At 36.1% G+C, this 15,968-nt stretch overlaps 1 long non-coding RNA gene across 2 annotated transcripts in view; it reads left to right on the top strand.

Moving 5' to 3' along the window:
• The first annotated feature begins 236 nt into the window (after positions 1 to 236).
• LOC131835304 (uncharacterized) overlaps positions 237 to 15,968 on the top strand; it is a 59,339-nt gene continuing 43,607 nt past the window's right edge. For both annotated transcript variants that reach the window (XR_009355123.1, XR_009355122.1), the window contains exons 1-3: positions 237 to 375; positions 1,272 to 1,438; positions 1,566 to 1,725. This is a non-coding gene — a long non-coding RNA (uncharacterized LOC131835304). The remainder of the gene's footprint in view (positions 376 to 1,271; positions 1,439 to 1,565; positions 1,726 to 15,968) is intronic.

Here is a 15,968-nt window from a genome sequence, read left to right as displayed (position 1 = left end):
AATAGTCTCTTTTTACCAGAAATTAGCAAATGGTCTGAGCAAAATGACAGGGACTTAGTAAATGCACAATAAATATTTGTTAAGTAAACAAGAAAAGGCAAAACAATGCAAGGAGAAAGATTACAATGAAGAAGAGGAGTGTCAAAAATAATTTGCATATTTTACCCTTGATGCTGTCTTTATTCTGATTTTTATTTTATTTTATTTTATTTTTTAGAGTGAGAGAAGGAGAGCGAGCACAAGTGGGAGGAGCAGCAGAGGGAGTGGGGAAGCAGGCTCCCTGCTCAGCAGGGAGCCTGATGCGGGACTCAATCCCAGGATCCTGAGATCATGACCTGAGCCCAAGGCAGAGGCTTAACCCATTGAGCCACCCAGGTGCCCCAGTCTTTGTTCTGATTTAAGAGGGATTGGTTTGATTAGAATTCTCGATATTGCTATGATTCAATTACATTGACATTTGGAGCTGATATTTTCCTTCTAATCCTGTGCAATGAAAATAAAGATCTAGAGTTTCTCAGACCATAGGGAAGGGCTACAGAGAAACCCTGATACTCCTATGATCACTCCTGTGATCCTATGTTAATATATAGAGTATTATGACCCTGAAAGGAAGCTGTTCAGCTAGGTAAAGAAACTCAACGTCATGTACTATATATACTATCGGGAATTCCAAGAGAGGCAACTTCAAACTTGAAAGCATCAACACCGTGGAGATTAATATTGTTTACTTTAACCACAGTGATATGGGAATAATTATGCCCTCTATAAAAATATTTTTGAATGTCTTAAGATGTTTCATAATATCGTCTCAACAGTTTTTTACTTTCTTCATGAAAGACCATCTGGTAGCTGAGAGGCAGCATGGTTAATGAGAGAGAGCTTGAAATCTGAAGTTGGAGCTAGCCCACGCCACTTACTACCTATGAGGCCTTGGGAAAATGGCTCCACTCCTCTGAGCTTCTAATTCTAATTAGCTTGTAATTTTTGTGAGAGTTAAAAGCAATATCAACGTCGTAAATGCTGGCACATAGGAGCTCAATGAGTGTTGGGGTCTTATTTTCACTTTTCTTCTTTTCTTCATATACAGTTTCTTTACCAGGTATAAATGCTCATTTACTCTGTTTTGGACAGCAAGGACATCATCACAGTGGAAGAAAATGACAGCCAAAGATTCTACTTAACATTACAGTCTCCAAGTCATACAAATAGAACCTGTAAATAATGCCTCAATGGTTGTCCAATGGTTTTCTTTTCTTTTCTTTTTTTTTAAGATTTTTATTTATTCATTTGAGAGAGAGAGAGCGAGCACAAGCAGCGGGGAGCAGCAGAGGGAGACGCAAATTCTGCTGAGCTGGGAGTCTGATCTGGAGTTCCAGCCTAGGACTTGGAGATCACAACCTGAGCTGAAAACAGGTGCTTAACTGACAGAGTTACCCAGGTACCCCTGTCCATTGGTTTTCAATGACTTTCTCATTTCAATATGCTTAAAAAAATTAAGGTAATACCCTTAACAGTGATTATCTAAGCCAAATTACTTCTCTCCCCTTTAATATATTTTTTCACAGAATACCATGTTGAAGACAAATTATAAGAAACTTAAACTTTGAGATTTTAAAAAATGAAAGAAAAATTAAAATGAAGACAAGTTAGAAAAAGAGATCAGAAAAATTGCAGAGCTGCTGTAACATGCTGGATGAGGAGGCCATGTTTTCAAATGTTGCAAAGGTAAGGAAGATCTCCTTTCATTATTTTTTTGCATACTGTTTAATTTTTGTCAACATTATTTCCATTTTCTAAGAGTCTGTGGAAGAACAGCTTAAGACCACTACTGAGCTGGGTGTTCCTACCCTTTCAGTGACCTGAAGAGTGGGAGCTGTAGAGCAGATCTCGGTGATCAAGCTAAGTGCTCCAGTCCTCTGCAGGGAAGTGCTGACTAGGAACAGAGGACACCTGCCCAACTCCAGACCCAGATGTGACCTCAGGTTGAGTATTAGTGTAGCTTAGGAGCTGGAGCTGTCCATTCACCTTGAAATTCCTCCTGGTCATGGTCTTTTCTGCAGCCGTCTGCTCTTCTTTTCCAATCTCTTGGAAGTAGGAACTTTGTGGAAGGAGAGATGAGGCATGACCTTCAGCTGGATTTCATAGGATGGAGCCACGAATGCTCAAAACTTCCCCAGTCTCATAGCCACCATCTCAGACCAGCTGAGTGTGCTTTCTTGTTAGGGTATGGGCTGGCAATGCCTACATAACACAGAGGAGAGTCTGTGTTACCGGAGGCAATGGTAGGCAGGTTAACATAAGGCTGGTGGTCAGCCCTGGGATCAGTAACGTTCAGAAGACACAACTCCAGGATGGCTGCCCAGATCTGGTTCTTGAAGCTTCTGGAAGCTGAGCACTGGCAGGAGGACTGGCTCTGATAGCAAACCTTTAAGAGCTCCCTGGCTAGTATTCTTGGAGGATATGATACTAACATTATTGTGGCAACAATGGCACAAGCTGCCAGCAGGAGCATTGCCTAGGTCTCTTGAGATTGATAAGGTAATGCCATGACTGTTCACTTGGAAATCAAGCTTGGTGCCACCTATGTGGTTTTCGGTAGCAAGGAACCTGGGAACATCTTTCTTCATTATTTGTAGGACATCATGGTCTCTAGTTATTATACAAGTTTCCCTTTAAGTTATGATAGAAACCCAGAACAAAATTGTATGGACTCTTCTGGGTGCTGTAAAAAAGCTACTTTAATTTTGTCAGGCTTTTTTTGAATCCATCATAAGAAAAAATGAGTAATTCTTTTAAAACTCATTTTTAAAGCAGTGTTTTAAAAGGGAATAAATGATATTTTAGTGATAAACTAATACCTGAAATCTAATTTCACTTGAAATTATTTTTATTATATGAAAAATTACACTTGCAGAATACTATCTATCCATTGAAACATTTCCATTATTAAAGCAGCAAAACTAACAGATGAGAGCTATTCTTTTAGCAAACATGTGCTTTCATAAGTCTTGCCTGTCAACCCACAGCTAAAGCTCAATGGATGTAGGACAATGTATTATTGACCATAAAAGATTTAAGATGTTGTAAATATTTTTAAATAAAGATTTACTTATTTACTTTAGAGAAACAGAAAGAGTGCACATGCAAACAAGGGAAGGAGCACAGAGAGGGAGACAAACAGACTCCCCACTGAGTGGGGAGCCTGGGTGCAGGGTTCCATTCTAGAACCCTGAGATTGTGACCTGAGCTGAAACCAGGAGTTGGATGCTTAACTGACTGACCCACCCAGATGCCCCAAGGGCAGAGAATGTTGCCTCCTTTTTTAAAAAATTTAAATTCAATTAATTAACATATAGTTAACATATAGTATATTATTAGTTTCAGAGGCAGAGTTCAGTGATTCATAAGTCTTATATAACATCCAGTGCTCATTACATCATGGGCTCTGATCATGTCCATCATCTAGTTATCCCATCCCCCAAACCCCTCCCTACAGCAACCTTCAGTTTGTTTCCTATGATTCAAAGTCTCTTATGGTTTGTCTCCCTCTCTGATTTCATCTTGTTTTATTTTTCCCTCCCTTCTCTTATAATCCTGTTTTGTTTCTTTAATTCTATATATGAATGAAATAATATAATTGCCTTTCTTTGATTTGACTTATTTCACTTAGCATAATACCCTCCAGTTCCATCCAAGTCATTAAAAATGACAAGATTTCACCTTTTTGATGGCTGACTAATATTCCTTTGTATTTATAACCATATCTTCTTTATACATTCATCTGTTAATGGACATCTGGGCTCTTTCCATAGTTTGGCTATTGTGGGCATTGCTGCTATGAACATTGGGATTTTTAGATCATTACATTTGTATCATGGGGTATATACCTAGTAGTGCAATTGTTGGGTTTTAGGGTAGCTCTATTTTCAACTTCTTGAGAAACCTCTGTACTGCTTTCTAGAGTGGATGCACCAGCTTGCATTTCCACCAACAATGTAGGAGGGTTCCCCTTTCTCCATATCCTCGCCAACATCTGTCAAGTTTCCTGATTTGTTAATTTTAACCATTCTGACCTGTGTGAGGTGGTATCCCCTTGTGGTTTTTGATTTGTCTTTCCCTGATGGCAAGTGATGGTGAGCATTTTTTATGTGTTTGTTGGCCATTTTTATGTTTTCTTTGGAGAAATGTTTGTTCATGTCTTCTACCTATTTCTTGATTGGATTATGTGTTCTTTAGGTATTGAATTTGATAGGTTCTTTATAGATTTTTGGATACTAGTCCTTTATCTAGTAAAATATTTCCACATATCTTCTCAAATTCTGTTGGTTGTCTTTTGGTCTTGTCAACTGTTGCTTTTGCTGCCCAAAAGATTTTATCTTGATGAAGTCCCAATAGTTCATTTTTGCCTTTGTTTCCCATGCCTTTGGAGTCAGGTCTAGCATGAAGGTGCTGTGGCCAAGGTAACTGAGGTTGCCACCTCTGTTTTCCTTCAAGATTTTGATGGATTCCTGTCTCACCTTTAGGTCTTTCATCCATTTTGTGTATGGTGTAAGAAAATGGTCCAGTTTCATTCTTCTGTATGTGGCTGTCCAATTTTCCCAACATCATTTGTTGAAGAGACTGTATTTTTTTCCATTGGATATTATTTCCTGCTTTAGTTGACCATAGAGTTGATGGTCCATTTCTGGGCTCTCTATTTTGTTCCATTGATCTATGTGTCTGTTTTTGTGCCAGTATCATACTGTCTTCATGATTACAGCTTTGTAATAAAGCTTGAAGTCCAGAACTGTGATGCCACCAGCTTTGGTTTTCTTTTTCAACATTCCTTTGGCTATTCAGGGTCTTTTGTGGTTCCATACAAATTTTAAGATTATTTGTTCTAGCTCTATAGAAAGAGTTGATGGCATTTTGACAGGGTTTGCATTAAATGTATAGATTGCTCTAGGTAGCATAGACACTTTAACAATATTTGTTCTCCCAATCCATTAGCATGGAATGTTTTTCCATTTCTTTGTGTTGTCCCCAATTTCTTTCATTGGTGTTCTATAGTTCTCTGAGTACAGATCATTTGCCTCTTTGGTTAGGTTTATTCCTCATTATCTTATGGTTTTTGTTGCAATTGTAAATGGAATTGACTCCTTAATTTCTCTTTCTTTTGTCTCATTACTAGTGTATAGAAATGCAACTGATTTCTGTGCATTGATTTTATATCCTGATGCTTTGCTGAATTTCTGTGTGAGTTCTAGCAATTTTGGGATGGTCTTTTGGGTTTTCCACATAGAGTATTATGTCATTTGTGAAGAGTGAGAGTTTGGCTTCTTTGTTGATCAGGATGCCTTTTATTTCTTTTTGTTGTCTGATTACTGAGGCTAGGACTTCTACTACTACGTTGAACAACAGAGGTGATAGTAGACATCCCTGTCGTGTTCCTGGCCATAAGGGAAAATCTCTCAGTTTTTCCCTACTGAGAATGATATTCACTGTGGGCTTTTTGTATTTGGCTTTTATGATATTGAAGTAGGTTGCCTCTATCTCTACACTGTGAAGAGTTTTAATTGAGAAAGGATGCTATACTTTGTTGAGTGCTTTTTCTGCATCTATTGAGAGGATCATATGGTTCTTGTCCTTTCTCTTATTAATGTAGTATATCACATTGATTGATTTGTGGATGATGAACCATCTTGCAACCTGGGAATAGATCCCACTTGGTCTTGGTGAATAATCCTTTTAATGTACTGTTGGATCCTGTTGGCTAGTATTTGGTGAGAAATTTTTGCATCCATGTTCATCAGGGATATTGGTCTATAATTCTCCTTTTTGGTGGGGTCTTTGTCTGATTTTTTGGATCAAGTCAATGCTGGTCTCATAGAAAGAGCTTGAGAGCTTTCCTTCTATTTCTATTTTTTGAAACAGTTTCAGGAGAATAGGTTTAATTCTTCTTTAAAGTTTAGTAGAATTCCCCTGGAAACCTTCTTGCCCTGGGCTCTTGTTTATTGGGAGATTTTTGATTACTGCTTCAATTTCCTTGCTGGTTATGGGTCTGTTCAGGCTTTCTGTTTCTTCCTGGTTCAGTTTTAGTAGTTTATATGTCTCTAGGAATGCATCCATTCCTCCCAGATTGCCTAATTTGTTGCCATATAGTTGTTCATAATATGTTCTTATAATTGTGTGTATTTCTTCAGTATTGGTTGTGATCTCTCTCCTTTCATTCATGATTTTAGGGGTTTGGGTCCTTTTTCTTTTCTTTTTGATAAGTTTGGCCAGGAGTTTATTGATCTTATTAATTCTTTTTAAGAACCAGCTCCTAATTTGATTGATCTGTTCTCCTTTTCTTTTGGTTTTTATTTCATTGATTTCTGCTCTAATCTTTATTAATCCTCTTCTCCTGCTGGGTTTGGGCTATATTTGCCATTCTTTCTCCAGCACCTTTAGGTGTAAGGTTAGCTCATGTATTTGAGACCTTTATTGTTTCTTCAGAATGGCTTATATTGCTTCCCACTTAGGACTGCCTTTGCTGTATCCCAAAGGCTTTGAACAGTTATGTTTTCATTTTCATTTGTTTCTGTGAATTTTTAAAATTCTTTCTTAATTTCCTCATTGACTCATTCATTCTTTAGTAGGATGCTTTTTAACCTTCATGTATTTGATTCTTTTCAAACTTCCTCTTGTGTTTGAATTCCAGTTTCAAAGCAGTGTGGTCTGTAAATATGCAGGGAATGATCTCAATCTTTTGGTTCCAGTTGAGACCTGATTTGTGACCCAGTACGTGATTTATTCTGGAGAATGTTCCATGTGTACTTGAGAAGAATGTGTATTCTGTTGCTTTAGGATGGAATGCTCTGAATATATCTGTGAATTCTATCTGGCTCAGTGTGTAATTCAAAGCCCTTGTTTCCTTGTTGATCTTCTGCTTAGATGAGCTGTCCATTTCAGTAAGTAGGATGTTAACACTCCCTGCTACTATTGTATTATTATCAGTGTGCTTCTTTAATTTTGTTTTAATTGGTTTATATTATTTGCTACTCCCATGTTAGGTGCATAATATTTACAATTGTTATATCTTCTTGTTGGATAGACCCTTTAATGATGATATAGTGTCCTTCCTCATCTCTTATCACAATCTTTTGCTTAATACCTAATCTGTCTGATATAAAGATTGTTACCCCAGCTTTCTTTTGATGTCCGTTAGCATGGTAAATGGTTTTCTACTCCCTCTCTTTCAATCTGGATATGCTTTGGCCCTAAAAAGAGTCTTGCAGACAATATACCAATGGGTCTTGCTTTTTTAATCCAATCTGTTACCTTGTGTCTTTTGACTGGGGAATTTAGTCTATTTATACTCAGACTAACTTTTGAAAGATATGAAGTTAGTGCCATTGTATTACCTGTTTAGTCACTCTTTCTGTATATTTTCTCTGTTCCTTTCTGGTCTATGTTACTTTTGGGCTCTCTCTTTCCTAAAGGATCCCCTTTAATATTTCTTGCTGGGCTGGTTTAGTGTTCACAAATTCTTTTAGTTTCTGTTTGTCCTGAAAGGTTTTTATCTCTCCTATTCTGAATGATAGCATTGCTGGATAAAGTGTTCTTGACTGTACCCTAAATATATCATGACAGTCCTTTCTGGCATGCCAGATCTCTGTGAATTGCTCTGCTGCCAGTCTAGTGTTTCTACCTTTGTAGGTTACAGTGCTGAGCTGCTTTCCGGATTTTCTCTTAGTCTCAGATTTGCAAGTTTCACTATTACATGTTGAGGTGTTGACCTATTTTTATTGATTTTGAGGAGGAGTTCTCTGTGCATCTTGGTCTTGAATGCCTGTTTCCTCCCTCAGATTAGGGAAGTGGTCTGCTATAATTTGTTCCAGTATACCTTCTGCACACCCACCCCCCTTTCTTCTTCTTCTGGGGTCCCAATTATCCTAATATTGTTTTGCTTGATGGTATAACTTACCTCTCACATTCCCCCCTCCTGATCCTGTAGTTGTTTATCCCTTTATTTTCTCAGTTTCTTTAATCTCCATCATTTTGTCTTCTGTATCATTAATTCTCTCTTCTGTCTCATTTATTCTAGCAGTTAGAGTCTCCATTTTTTCTTTCATGTCATTAATAGCCTTTTTTATTTTGAGTTAATTAGATTTTAGCTCTTTTATTTCTCCAGAAAGGGATTCCCTAGTGTCTCCTATGCTTTTTTCAAGCTCAGCCAGTATCTTTATAAACATTTTTCTAAACTCTAGTTATGACATCTTATTTATATCTATAGTGATTAGGTCCCTGGCAGTCAGTACTCCTGCTTGTTCTCTTTTTTGAGGTGAGTTTTTCCATCTTGTCATTCTTGCAGAAAGTCATCACTTTTTTATTTGTAGAGTTACACAATGCTTTTCTTAGCTCTCTAGTTAAGTTCACAGGTCTTCAGAATGATTTGATAGTTATCTAGCTGAATTCCTGGGACCAGACAAAACCAAAGTCTCCTGCTCCTCCTCCCTCTTGTCAAACTGTCCATAATGTAGTAAACATTTTGGATATTATATTCCACCCATCCATCCATTCATCCATGCGAACACCCATACTTTTATGTTTAAGAAAGAAATTACCTAATAATTTTTTGTGCTTTTATTTTTACAATAATAAATTTGATTCTCTAGGCAAAGTTATATATTTTTTTGCCATTGAGAAACATTGTCCAAGGCAATGTCCCTAAAAATAACTCTCTAAATATTGCATGGATAAATACCTAGGCAGTAGAAATGATATAGATCTGATTGTTAATTCATATTACCTATTATTTGCTATTTTATCAATTTTTTTTAAAAAGTAGGGGTTTGAATTCATGACCCTGAGATCAACACCTGAGCTGAGATTAAGAGTCACATGTTTAACTGACTGATCCATCCAGGCACACCGCTAGTAGCTATTTCAAAATAGTTTAATTCTAAAATTTGAAATATGGTTGCAAATTCCATTCAATTGTTTGAACCCTTTTAAGATGAATCTACCTTGTCATAGTATAGTTTGGAAGGAATTTTACCATCTTGTTGATGATATAGAGACACATACTGTTAGTAATATTTTTACCTATTTGAACAATGTTCCCAGATTTTTCATTAATGAACCAATATCAAATTGGCATGTCTCCAGTGACATGTCAAAATGTCCTAGATACTTCTACCTCAAAGTTCATATGACTAATTTGAATGAAGACTTAGACAAATTATGTTTGTAGAAGTTGCAAAACTGTGAGAAATATACAAAAACTTTGGACCCACTGAATCAATTTGGAATAAAATCAATGCAATGAAGTTTAATATACACACACATATGCACAGACACAAACACACACAGATCCACCCAAAATGTAAGATAAGGTATTTATGGAACCTTGCATTTTAGTCAGCAGTATCAACTGAAATATATTTATCAAGATTATTTCTTTTTAAAAAAATCTGAAAAAATATCTGAGCTCTATTCTAATAAAAATTAAAAACAGAGTAATATTTGTGAATGAACAGGTTCATTACATAGGTGTTTATAATAGTGAACTATTCAAATAAGTAAACATCCAAATGAGATCAGTTATTAGAGTCATGGCATATTCACATGATCATTCTTCCATCAAAATGAAACTTATGAAGAGGTAGTTTCCAATGATATGGTAAGACACCTGTGTATTAATGCTAAAAACCCAGAGCTGGATGATCTTCATCTATATAAACAATTGAAATTCTATGCAAGTAAAAAATGCAACAGATATATACCAAATACTATCTTTGTCTTTCTGATACATGCTGTCTCTTGGTTTTATTTTTTGTTTCAGCTTTTATGCTGGATATGTATTATTTTTTATAATTATATAAACATTTTTAACTCAGTTGCATAAATACTAGATTGAAGATGCCTGGCTTGAAAGCAGTTAATGCTGATAGGCAAATGACAGTCTCCATTTGTTGAAAATCCTGGTGCTTTCCATCCTTTACCTAACTTAATTCTTATACCAAACTCTAATTCACTTAAGATTTGCAAGACCTATACCAGGCATGTATCAGCATTCTCATTTTAAAATTCAAGCTTAGAGTCCACTTTATAATGATATGATAGAAATCATGTTCTGAAACGTTAAACATAAGCCCACAGTGAAATTAATAATAACTTCATAAGTTATGATAAGAGAGATAATACATGTAAAGTACTTGCTTCAGTATTAATAGGTAGAAAGCTCTTATAATTAGGTACACACATGGATGTATGCACACACACACACACACATACAGGTGGTGGTGGTAGTAGAGGCTGTCATGGTCATTTTACAAAATTTAAAGAATTATCACTTGGAAAGGAAAGACATTTGTGTGTGTGTGTGTAGTTTTCAAAGGATTACACCAGGACAAACATGGTGGAAATTACTGCATGCAGATATCCATTAAAGGTAGAATTTCTAAGGTATTGGCTTCCTTAGCTCTTTATCTCTGGAAATATTAAAACAGTCTGAATGTTCATGTATCAGAAATATTTTATAAGGGAGATTTATACTGAGTGAAGGCTTTTTATTAGATCTTTTATTTATTTAAAGCTCTGGAGTTCTTTTAAACTACTAGGTTCTATACTTTATATTTTATCATCCTTAATTCTTAATTATTTTTCCATATTCTTCATGCAGTCTATGACAAAGTACATCCTTTCTTCTACTGCTTTGTTTCAATATAGGCACTTGTTCCTGGAACCAAGAGAATGTTCTCTTCACCTTCACAGGTAGAAACTTTTTCACATTATTGCTGTCTGGGTTTTAAATGGCCATTACAAACAAATGTGAAATTTGCATGAACCTGATAAGATGGATGTTTTCCAAAGAAATCAAATATGATCTCCTTTCCACAAGACAGGGCAGGTGGTGTCTCAGAGGCTTAGTCTGGGCAATGATTTAGAATTTGGAGCCAAAGGAGGCGGAGACAATTAGCAGAGGCAAATCTTAGGGGTTTCCAAGGTCAGTACACAAGGTAAACAGTGTGGGAACAGTTGCCAAAGCCAAATGGAACAAAACAAGGAGGATAAACCAATTCTCAAAGCCAAGAGGGTAAAGAGCAAGAGCAGATGATTTCTGAAATGGCTTAGAGCAATGTAAAAAAGGCAAGAGTGGAGAAACTCTCCAATCTGAATTTCAGATTATGCCACACCCACAGCCTCAGGGAGGGTGGCAGGAAAAGGCAGATGCCTGAGCTCTCACTAAATTGATGTTCTGAGACAACATTAGTTTATTTAAAAATATTTAATGAACACATGAGTAAATCATTTTGCTAAGGACAATTAAAATAAAAAGAAAGAAATGGGCATGGCTCTTGTTCTCAAAGAGCTTACTTTCCAATGGAAGGGAGAGAAGTAAATAGAAATATAATAAAAAATGTAAAAATATATGTTATCCATAAATTATTCGGTAAAGAAAAATGGAATTGCTTTTTGCTTGGTTAGGTAAATATGTAAGTGAGCAAATATGAGAGGAAGATTGGAAGCTATTCAAAAGAAAACATTTCTAAAACTTTCCATTACACTATTTTTTAGATTTCTCATTAAGTACGTTCAACTTGAATTTAATTTATGAAAACAAATACATGAAATGACAATTCAAAACTTTCAAGGTTAGGAGGACACTGCAAATCAAGCAATCCATGCATTCTGCATGAAGTCACTGTGGACCAGAGTTGTGGAAGGATTTGCCCAAATCTCACAGTAGTTTTATTTGTTAAGTTCTACTTGTCTAATTAATAAGCATTCACAGGAAATGATTGTTTATGTGAGTCCATATTAACTAGTGTTAAACTACCCTTTATTAGGCACTTTTATAAACTAATTAAATTGTATGTTAATGAGTTTGCTCAACAGCTGAAAGCATTAAGACTGATAAACTTGCTAAAATTGATACACAGAAATTTATACAATTCTCAAGCTATGTGATGGTTGACTGATGTATACACTAACACTGTGAGAAAAATGCCTTTTGGATTCCATATTGTTTCTTTTGGTGTTTCTTCAGTAGGTAGTATTAGGACATGTTTTTAAAAAAATCTTTTTTATTATTTAAAAACATTTTTTATAGATTTATTTATTTGTATGAAAGAGCAAGAGAGCAGGGGGAGAGGCAGAGGAAGCAGGAGAGAGAAAGAGAATCTTAAGCAGACTCCATGCTGAACGCAGAGCCCAGTGCTGGACTTGATCTCATAACCCTGAGATCACGACTTGAGCTGAAAACCAAGAGCCGGACACTTAGCTAACTGTGCTACTCGGGTGCCATTAGGACATGCTTTATTACAAATATTCTATCTATCTAATCAAATGGTAGTGTGAATCATGCCATCCATCTCCTTTCCACTGCCTTTAGACCTAGTTGTTTAATGTTTTCTCTTATGACAAAATGCTAGCTATACAGAATGGTACTGAAACTTGTATTCATCTGTGATGCTGTCTACATTTCTTTTCAAGAGTCACTGAAAAAAACAAGTCACTGAGGACACTAAAATATAAAATATGATCTACTTAGAGATGCACAATGGCTTTTGTTTTACAGTATCCTACTTATAACTTTTTTGGTAATGAACTCAGAGGATGAACGGCACCATTTGCTTGGATTTCCGTGAGAAATCTCACACACAGAAAGGTCACAGTGCGTTAATGACAGAATCACCAAAAAACACAGATGTGAATTAAATACAAGATTTTTTCCTAGAAGCTCATTCTTTTCCAATAACTATGGAATTTATAAAGCTCAATAAAGACATAAATTCTTTGTAGCCTTCATTTGAGTTAGTATAAAAAACTATTTGCAGAACCAGCAAGGTTTTAAAGGAAAAGGGTATTAATATTATGGATATATCTGCCAATGCAAAGTAATCTTGGGATTAAAGTTTTTCTATTTTCAGGCATTTTCTTAGACAACGCTTCAATATTCAAAAACATATGGTGTTTACAATTTTACCCACAGGCTATTTTTCCAAAATGACTTCACTGATGGGCAATCACAGGATTTTCAGAATAGATTTTCATTTCTGAATTCTATTTCCTCCCCTCTTGTTTGACTCTTAACCCTTTGCTACAATCACGTCATTCACCAAGAAAAGTTAATGAATTCATTATATTGTGGGAGTAGTAAAATCGCATGTTTCCTTTAACAACCTATGTAAAGTAGGAGTAAATTAATAATTTTATTTCTACATATAAATATATAAACACAAGGATGTTGTGTATACATGTACAACTACTTGTTTTCTATCTACAGACAAAGAGATATTTTACGAGTCTGTAAATTGATGGAAGTTGGACCAGTTTTACTTAGTGTGAAAAGTCTAGCACAACATTTTAGCCATGAGAACTACTCATAATAACAAAGAAGTTTAATTAATCCAGTAGATATATTTTCATGTATTTTGAGTGCCAAAACATCTATGATACTACTCTTGGAGTCCAGAGCATTTCTAATTGGTCAACAGACGTGGATTGATGGTTTTGCTGACATTTGGGAAGTAGTAATTTCTAGCTGTGCTTTTGTGAACCTGTGCTCTTTCTGAGACACATGAAATGCATGTTAGTTAATTTCTATATTCTGCCAGCAACACAAACTGAGCATTATTGGGGACTAAGCAATGTGGAAGCAAAGTCATTTGTCCATTACACAGATAGGAGACGCTGGACTAGAATTTGAATCCAGATCTGTCTGAATCCAAAGAACCAAAATAAAGAGACTGGGAATGACAGACTTGTATGGCATATAGTGATGCTCTATTGAGGTAGCTTATTGATTATTTCTACTAGGCCACTATTGATTATTAGAGTGCATATTGATGATTAAGGAGTTGGAAGATTGTCTTCACTTACAGGCATGCAATCTGTCCAAGTGCCAGTAGAGCAGAAGGGATTCGAGGTAGTTGATGCACTATTTCTGGATACATTCAGATCTAGGTTGGGACTCTGGTTATGTTGCATTTTAATTACACAAATGGGCAAGTTATTGACCTTTCAGTTTAAACATTTCTCATCAGTAAAATATGCTTCTTAATAGCACCTCACAAATATGATTAGTGAGCTTTTTTGAGATATCCCATGTGAAGTCCACTGTAAAGATTGCTTAGTATACCTTAAAGCACTAAATAGTGTGGTGTTAATTGTTATTGTGAAATTTCAAAGTTATAAAACCATGGCTTTATTATAACACAGAAATAATAATAATAATAATAATAATATAATTTTTAAATAGGCTCCATGTCCTGCCCAGCATAGAGCCCAAGGTGGGGCTTGAACTCATAACCCTGAAATCAAGACCTGAACCCCGATCAAGAATCAGATGCCTAGTCAATTGAGCCACCCAGGCACCCCTAACAGAGAAATTATTGATCTTAAATATTCCTAAATGGGACAGAAGTCCACCAAATTAGCATAAGGGATAATTACCATAAAAGATAAGTGAGCGTTCAGGATTGGAATACCTTAAATGGCAGTTGATGGAGCATAGTTTAAAATTCACGTTTTGTGCTCTGTTCAAATGGTAGAAACAGTAGACAGCTGCTTTTAGCAGCCCTGCCTAGTGACCTGGCACAAAAGAAAATTGCTTGATATTCTAAGGTGGCTGGAAGGAAATGAAAACCTAATGAAAGTGCCTATTTATTCAATGGAAAACTTGAGTTTCCAGTAAATTTAATAGCCTGCCCCAAGTTTTGTAGGTGGCAGAGCCACGATTCCCGCTCAGGTCTAACCTGCCCCTACGCCTCTGTCCCCTCTATGATGTCATGAGTTTAAGTGAACTCTTAACCTGCTTGTGGAAGGTACCTGCGTGTGTCAACCCAGGTCAGTTTCTAGAAGTGTGCTTAGCCTGGGGGCAGCAAGTGCCAGCGAGTTAACCTTTTAGGATAGACCCGCAACCAGTGTGGGACAAGAGTTAGTGGTTAAATAGTCCAGCTTTACCACCGACGGTGACACAATTTTAAGGCATGTGCCGCAATGTCTCTGAGGTTCCCCAGCCAAAAGGAGTCTCATTTTTCCACAGCGGTAGTCCCCATACCAACGCCTCTATAGGTTTTCATTCTCTTCCCCATTGTTTCTCCTCCATTTCCCTCACAGTTCTTCCTAGGCTCATCTCCAAATAAAATGCCTGCGCCCACATCCTGGCTTTCTTTTGGAAGACTCTAAAAGATCCAGTGTATAACACGGTTGAACGTGGCATTGCGTTAGCAGAAGGAGCTGCGCATGCTCAGTGTCCTTGTTCTCCTAAGGAGTTTCCTCTAAACAATTGCTGAACCAGTCATTCCATTGCGTTTGCGGTGGAAATTCTGGAATGGATGATCTCTGGGGTCCACCCAATTTTAAAGCCATCATTCTGTGGGTTTTGTTATTCATCTCAATTCTTAGAACTTGTCCTTGGTAACCAGAAGAAGCCTGCAAGCTTGTGGTGGGTGAGTACAGGTCATTGAAGTAGCACATTCAGTCTTATGAGAAATAAATTGCCTTTTTTTTTTTTTTTTTTTTCAATTCAAAACCAGGTATAGTCTTTAAACTATTTCCTTAGATAAGTCAGTTAAGATCGCTGGGCCTATTCTAACAAAATGCATTAAGTTTTTAATAAAAAAACTACACCAGATGGGATTTCTTTTGGTTCCAAGATGTATGATTTTAAAATTCCTCAGGATATCCAATTTTGAAAGTTTTAATATACTTTTTTACATTTATCTTTTTCTAATTTTAACATCAATCTGTGTTCATTGTAAAAAATTTGGGAATAACAGGCACCGTTGAAGTAGAAAATAAAAATAGTATTTTTTCTTTCCATTCCATTTTATTCCATTTCCATTCCATTTATACTTGTATATATAGATATAGATCATCACATACACATAAATACACATATATAAATATGTACTTAAAATTAGAATCAAGTTTATAAATAGTTTGTATCATTTGAAAAACTTAACATTGTCTCACTGTATTTTCCAATATTAATC

This window comes from Mustela lutreola, chromosome 7 (assembly GCF_030435805.1).
Source record: "Mustela lutreola isolate mMusLut2 chromosome 7, mMusLut2.pri, whole genome shotgun sequence".
Lineage (NCBI taxonomy): Eukaryota > Metazoa > Chordata > Mammalia > Carnivora > Mustelidae > Mustela > Mustela lutreola.
Note: the sequence above shows the minus strand (reverse complement) of the source record. Positions and strands in the feature narration are given on the sequence as shown.